Raw genomic sequence first — 7944 nt, forward strand, 5'->3', positions numbered from 1 at the left:
CCTTGACTGAGTACTTGGGGAAGCTGATGGAGGGCATCTGGTGAGAGCTTGGAAGCCGCAGGACTGGGAGCTGCCCTGCATCAGGTAGGTGAGCCAGCAGACCTGCAATTATGTGGGTGAGTTGCTACCGGGCCTGATGCGCAGCACTGACCTTCAGAACTCAACGTGGCTGTGATTGCACTTGAGCTCTCCAAATCATGGGCAAAAAGTCTCATGAGGCCAGCACTAACCAAAAAAAAATACAGGGAAGAGAATTTGGGAAGTAGCTAACCAAAGTAGCTAAAAGTAACTACCAAAGTAGCTAAATTAACACAGTACAAAGCCATCACAGTTTGTTAAATATGTGTGTGTGTGTGTGTGTGTGTGTGTGTGTGTGTGTGTAGGACTTACATGCAATCTGAATGGTATATAGAATTTGTGTAATCCTACAGGTGAGAGGATTCACCCAAAAGGCAAAGTGACTATAACAACTTATCATGGTAAATAGTTTGGCCTAGTCTTAGAATCTTATCTTTTGGAAAAATATGATTAATAACATAATTTCCTGCTTAGAGACCATATAAAGATTTTATGGAACCTGATCAAAAGATACTAGTAAATCAGTATATAAGTCCCAAGTATTAAGAATGTTTAAATATTTGGAGGAAAGATATTACACAGAGACAAAAAGGATCCATTCTTTGTGTGTAGAAGAACTTCTGGCCACACAGGGGCCATTTACTACTCTACTGAAGTAAGTTATCGGTGGCCCCCCAAAAGTGAATACACCAACCCCGTGACTAACTTGCATGCAGGTGCTAATTTAGTCTCCTGGAAGCATCTGGCTCATCACTTTTACTATAGTTTTCACACATATCCTGAAGAAGGTGTCAATCACTTGACTGTCTGGTACAATTGACATAATTTAAAACAGATGTCACATCTCAACAATGGAAAGAAGGTTCTGTTTGGAGAACTGCTGAGGGCACAGGAAATGCCAGCAGCTGGCAGGCCCCGAGGCAGAGCCCAAGGCACCGCCACTGCTGGGCGTTTTTTTAAAATAGAAGTTGACCTGCAGGACACCCAAACAACTACTTTCTTTAACCCTTTTTCCTTTTGCCCTCTCTCTCATTTTCTACTCAGCATTCTCCCTGGATCTAAGGAAAGAAACCAATAAACTAATTCACACTAAGGTGTAAAAACCTGATAAGACTGCTATGGGACATTAACAAGGTCATAAGCCAAGGAATAACATGCTAGCAATGAGATTTGAGGGAAGCTTGAGCCAATAAGGGGGGAAATAACCTAGGCCAGATTCCCACGGATTAAGCCATCTACGCATTTAGAGCCGGCCTTCTCCCCCACCACGGAGGACTCACAGGTGTTAAGAATGAGGACTGCTTTTCCTCACTGCTAGTGCTTCCCCATGGACTCCAGATGTGGCGGGGGGGGGGGGGGGGGACTTCAGCCCACCATTTGTGCTTGTTTCTTAGGAGCAATGTAGGTGTTCTAACTAGTAACAGCCCAGGACTATCCCCTCCTGGATGCTGCTTTTTCCACTGACTGAAACTCATAACCAATATGCTCAAAATGTGTTTCTAGACATCTCTTTCCCTCACTACTGACATTTTCTCCAAAACTAAATGATTTGATGGATACACAGATAGACAGATTCCTATCATAGGAGAAATAAGAATTTCAAACAAGAGAACAAAAGGAAATGAAATTCAAAGTGGCCTAGAAAGATTTCCTTTGCTGCTACCAGAAAGGCTGTCAAACCAACGCTTGAGTTTACACACCATCCAGAACCGTACTTCGAGCCTTGCACATTGCTACAGAAGCGTCCTTAGCATTCTAGCCTTGACTCGTTCTACCCTGTTGTCTGCCCTCCCCACTGTGCCAGCCCTCCATATCCCCTGCCGTTACGCAGCTCAGATCCATGTCAATGCCAAGAGAGCACTGCATGGGAGCCCCAATTGACTGGAGCCAAGGGCAAAAATAAAGCTCTGAAATTGTTTGCAAGAGCTTAAAATAACTAGTCTGGCAAAGCAAAGCTACACTTTGAGAGAGACAGCAGAGCGGCAGAAGAGAGAATTCTAGCCATCCTGCTGTCCATAAATGACCTCCCTGCACTGCCCAGCAGGGCGCTTCCTCCCTGTGAGAACGTCTCCCCCCAGGCGGTGGCCGTCATTCAGCTTTTTATCTTTCACCCACATACCATCTTTTTAAATGTCTGCTGAGTAGCAAACGACCAGTGGCGATGAGAAAGGGTTCTTAATGTAATTTAATATGACTTCAGAAACCACAGCCAGGAGACAAATACATCAGTGGAAGTATTTTTCTTTTAGAATAACCAAAATGTACTCATCATGAAATCCTCTGTTGTAAGCATGTCCCAAAGGATTGCAAAACAAAAGCTGGATTCACCAGCTTCTTCCCTGCCAAGCAAGACTCACCCTGTCCCTTAAGGCAGCCAGCAACCCAAAAATGATTTGCACCCTGCTCCTCAGGGCAACTGACTAAGAATAAGAAGGGGCCTAAAAAAGCAAGGCGGGGCAGAGGAGGTCCTGGGCCTGTACCAGCTGGGGCACTGAACCAAGTCACTTGGAGGTCCAACAATTGGGAGCAGGTTAATGAACCCCAATCTCAGCATTTCTCTACAGCAGGCACAGAACCAACGTGATGTGCCAGCAGGCACACAGACACTTGCCTTCTTGCCAAACCCTTGGGCAAGCTGGATCCAGTCTCCAGTATCTAACCAGATTCTGAGCCACTGGCTGCAATGGTGGGTGAGGTCCAAGCCCTAGTAAGTCCCTTTGAACGCTCCCCAGGAACTCAGGTCGGCTCTGGCACCTCCATGGAGCCCACACTCAGACTCCCCACCTTCCCTTTCTCTTCCAATAGCAAACAGCAGCTTCCGTGCTGAGCCCTGGAGACCTCCAAACTGGAGGGAGCCAGGAATTAGATGGGGTATTCTTAAGCATACAGGAGCAGAAGCTGGCATGAGCACCAAGCCAGGATTTCTGAGGTGTCAAGCGTTCCAGCATGTTCTGAATATGCTGGTTCCCAGAAAGGTGACCCAAGTTTCAAAGTTTTATTTCTCTGTCAAAAGTCATATTAAAGACCAAACTTGTCCTAAACAAATAAATTTTATCTCTAGCCATCACAAATCACAAGACATCTTTTATCATAACTTGGCTATCTGAAAAATTTGGGAGGTTTAGAGTTAATGTTTGCTTTGTCTTGCTCTCCTTGGGACCTAGCATTGCGGCTGGCACACATGCATGAACAACAACACTTTACTGAGCTGAATTATCCGTGCTGGTAATGTGATGCATCCCAGAGATCACGTGCTCCCTCGAGTTAAACTTATCTGTGTATTATACGAAATTTACTTATATGCATTACTATACACAGGGAGAGAACTCAGGCATCACTGATGATCAGTATACATACATTCATCAAATAAAATGAAATGAGAGAAATCATGAATTTTCAGAACCATGAAATTTTTAAAAACTAATTTGGGCTTATTATTTCAAAATTACCTACCACCAAAATTTTTAAACTATTATTGCAAAGAAGTTGCAGAATGATATATATTGATTTTAACCATCTCTTCTACTCAATATTCTAATGGGCACCATGGGGAAAGAATAGATATCCCCCAAAAGCCAAAGGTTTAGAAAGAGCAGAAGACTTATTGCCTAGTGAATGAGTATTTTCTGCACTGGCAGAGCTACTCAATAAACTCTCTGCTATGGGGAGGTTTGCATGGTGTTAGGAGTCTCTGGGTGTCAGCGCCTGGTCTCTGGGCTGGCTTCCCAGCAGTCTGGAGCTGGGTGTAGACACATCTCACACCCACTTTTTCTCTCTCAAACACATGACATTTAGCCGGTTGGGTGAAATGGTTCCCATGGATACTTCTCATATCAAGAAGTGTATGACACCTACATATTATTTGCTTAATGCATTTTCAGTGTTAACAAGTTTAACCAGTGAATATTACTAGAACACAAGAAATTCCAAAGTAAAGATGGAAAATTTAATGCAAGTCAACTTCCTATGTGATACAGATTATGATGCAATTCATTAAATGAAACTATTTTTCAGAGGGTCTAGAAAAAAAGAGCCTGGATGACATCTTAAATATACACCATTCTAATTTTACCCAAGCTAAATAATTGTATGTTATTATAATAACACACACTATTACTAGGTAATAATGGGTTGCATTCATATACTAAGCACTTTACAAACTACAAGCACAATGGCATTTGCAGTGATGGTTACTGTCAAGTTTGCAAAAAGCTTGCAGCCTCCAATTTCACATGGTCACATGCCCTGGTACAAGTGAATTTTCCAAAACCCTTACAAAAGTCCCAAAAGGGTGAGGCAACTGAGAAGAAGAGAAAGGTGAAGGAGATTTGCTCTTTGCAAAAGGATATTGATTTATGAAATAGATTTAGACTGATCTGGACTTGAATTCTGGCTTTATTTATGAGCTGTGTGACCTTGGACAAGTGATTTAACCTCTCTTTCCTAATAAGGAAGAATGGTGATAATAATACCTTTCAGAAAACTGATGCAGAGATTAAGCCAGAATAATGTGTAAGAAAATACCTTGCATTGCACTCAGAAAATAGCACATGCTCATGAATATTGTTTTCTTCTTTATGTAAATTTTTGTTTAAAATTCACAGCTGATACTGGGGAGCTTAGAGAACTTTTCTTCCCTTTCCCATTTTCCCCACACTCTCTCAGGCAGCTAGGCTCCATCTTCCTTCCATTCATTCCTTACTCTTTAAAACAATTAAAATTTTATCTCAGGTAAATGAGACTTCAATGAGTTAAAAGGGTATCTTCCTACAGACACAGGAAGGTATTTAGGAGAGTATAGAATTTTGGTTCATCTTGGTATCCTAAGGTAACATCAGGTAGAGGAAATGGTCTGTGAGGTCTTCACTTTAGAAAATAAAATAAAACATGAACTGAACAATCTGAGTTCCCTTGTCCAGAAGACAGGTGTGGCAACTGGTGTAGCAGAGACTGCAGGGAAATTGCTGTGTGTTAACCTAACTAGATAATCACACAGGGCACCTTCCTGGAAGGGGACTCAGAGCCCTTTCACATGAAAAGTTCCACTTGTCCTGGGAATATGTTTGCGCTACTATAGCTCTGGAACTCTCTCAGGCCACTAAAGGGAACAAAAACTTTAACACTGAAAATTCTTCATATGGTTTCCCTTTAGGATATATTTAGTGCAATAAAGGAAAAGTAATTTATCTGGAAGATTTATTATGCATTTTCAAAGGTAGACATTTACTCTCTCCTCATCACCAGGATTAGGCACAATTATGTCATTAACCTTCCAAACATTCCTTTTGGATGGTGGTGAATTTCCTAATAACCCTTATGGTCAAGCTGAGGTCAGAGGTAAACAAAAGGTTAAGTATCACAGACTCCAGGGTCATATAACTTCAGAGGCAAAAACCATGATTGGAATCTAGGTCCTCTGACTAATTGCCTCCCTGCCATCCTGGCTGGTGTGTCTCCCCTGATGCCTACAGAGACTTTTAGTTCCTGATGTTCACAGGTCATAGGAAAGCTCAAAACAGGTAGAAAAATGATCAGGTGGCCAGGGACAGAGGAGGGACTCCCCAGCCCGCTTCATCATGCTTATGGCCTTCCTACCAGGGTCACAGCTTACGCAGCTGGGTTTTCAGAGAGAAAAACCTAGAACAAATGAGTGGGTGTAGGTCAACCAACCTGGAGCAGAGAAGCATCAATGAGTACAGAAACCAAACCACACTGGGTTTTTGCAGCTGACCTTTTTCATGCTCTCTGCCTAGGGAATAGCAGAAAATTCCTGTCCTCGTGTTGTGAATTATCTGCTTTGCATCTCAGATCCTATGTTTGCAAAGCTGAAATAACTGCAATTTACTGAGACACATACATTTTCTTATTTAATCTTTATAACAGCCCTACAAGTTATAGATTATGCTCCCATTTTACAGCACTACCGGGAACAACAAGGTTCCAAGAGACCAAGTGATTTACCCAAGGGAAGCAACAGAGCTAGGACTCTTACTAAGCAAGGTGCACCAGACTCCAGAGTCTGCAATCTTTCCACTGTGCTTGAGTTTTCTTACAGAAAAACTCTGTATGAGGTAAGGGCCTGATCAGACCATCTCTCTCTCTCTCTCTCTCTCTCTCTCTCTCTCTCTCATCCATTTCCTAGGTAGTAAGGGGTCCAAAAAAAAAATCTAGGATGAAAAGGGCCAGGTCTTAAAATGCATGTACCTTTTAATAGCCAAGACATGGAAGCAACCCAAGTTCCCATAAATAGATGAGTGGATAAAAAAGTTGGAGTACATACATGCAACAGAATATTACTTAGCCATTAAAAAAAGAATGAAACCTTACCATTTGTGACAGCAAGGATGAACCTAGAGGGTGTTATGCTAAGTGAAATAAGCCAGTCAGAGAAAGACAAATATTATGTGATTTCACTTATATGCCGAATCAAAAGAACAAAATAAACAAACAAATAAAATAGAAACAGTCTCATAGATACAGAGAACAGACTGATGCTTACCGGAGGGAGGGGTGTCAGGGGGCTGAGTAAAAAGAGTGAAGGGACAGTCACAGGGATGTCAAGTACAGCATAGAAAATATAATCAATAATATTGTAATAACTACGTATAGTGCCAGACGGGTACTGGAAATACTGGGGAATCACTATAAATTATATGATTGTCTAGCTGCTCTGCTATATACCTGAAACTAATATAAAATAATAATCAATGTCAACTGTAATTGAAAAATAAAATTAAAAATAAAATAAAATGACTTTTTTTCCCAGGAAACAACAAATGATAGATGACACTGGTGCTATGGGAGGGCCCGAAGGCCCCAGGGGCCCTGGAATGGGAAGCTGCAGCGGCTTCTGCGGAGGATTTGGCAGCGGCATCTGGGGCAAGGCCATGCGTGGCCAGGGCTGGGGTCTGGGTGGAGGCCCTGGAGTTTGTGGAGGCAAGGCTGAGGACAAGAAGTCAATCTCTGTCACCTGGCTGAGCTGCCTGGTCAAGGTCATGAAAATCAAGGCCTTGGAGGAAATTTATCGCTTTTCTCTGCCCATTAAGGAATCTGAGATTACTGACTTTTTCTTGGACGCATCCCTCAGGGATAAGGTTTTGAAGATTATGCCCGTGCAAAAGCAGACACATGCAGATCGGGGGACCTGGTTCAAGGCATTTGTTGCCACTGGGGACTACAGTGGACATATTGTTCTGAGTGTTAAATGCTTGAAAGAAGTAGCCACTGTCATCCATGGGGCCATCGTCCTAGCCAAGCTCTCTTTTGTCCCTGTGCAGCAAGGCTACTGGGGGAACAAGATCGGCCAGCCCCTCACCACCCCTTGCAAGGATGGCCGGTGCTGAGGCTCTGTGCTGGGGCACCTCATCCACCCTCGTGCCTCAGGGCACTGGCATCGTCTCAGCCCCTGCGCCCAAGAAACTGCCTGGTATCTACAACAGCTACACCTCAGTCATGGGCTCCACTGCCACCCTGGACAACTTTGCCATGGCTGCCTTCGATGCTGGACCTAAGACCTACAGTTATCTCACCCCCAACCTCTGGAAAGAGACTGTGTCCACCAAGTTTCCCTTTCATAACTCAGTGACTCCAGAGCTTCTGTACAGAGGACCCGGGCTCCAGCTGTGGCCATCACATAATTTTATATAAGGAAAATAAAGTGAATTAAGCCTGTCAATAAATAAATAAAATGCATGTACCTTTTTAATTGAATCTCTTAAACAGAGTAAGGTATGGGATCCAGCAAAACACAATACTTCATTTCTATCCATAGGACTTTATTTTTTTGTGGTGCCAATAAATCAAAGAATAAAAAAGATGTCTTCATATGTCTTCCCTTTTCAATTGTACTCAGTACCAATGCATCAG

The 7944-nt window shown here is 42.8% G+C and overlaps 1 pseudogene; it reads left to right on the forward strand.

Annotated features, from left to right (window-relative positions):
* The first annotated feature begins 6854 nt into the window (after positions 1-6854).
* LOC123812984 lies at positions 6855-7715 on the forward strand (annotated as a pseudogene).
* Positions 7716-7944: the final 229 nt, after the last annotated feature.

This window comes from Phyllostomus hastatus, unplaced genomic scaffold, assembly GCF_019186645.2.
Source record: "Phyllostomus hastatus isolate PE091 unplaced genomic scaffold, TTU_PhHast_1.1 phas_scaffold_93, whole genome shotgun sequence".
Taxonomy (NCBI): Eukaryota; Metazoa; Chordata; class Mammalia; order Chiroptera; family Phyllostomidae; genus Phyllostomus; species Phyllostomus hastatus.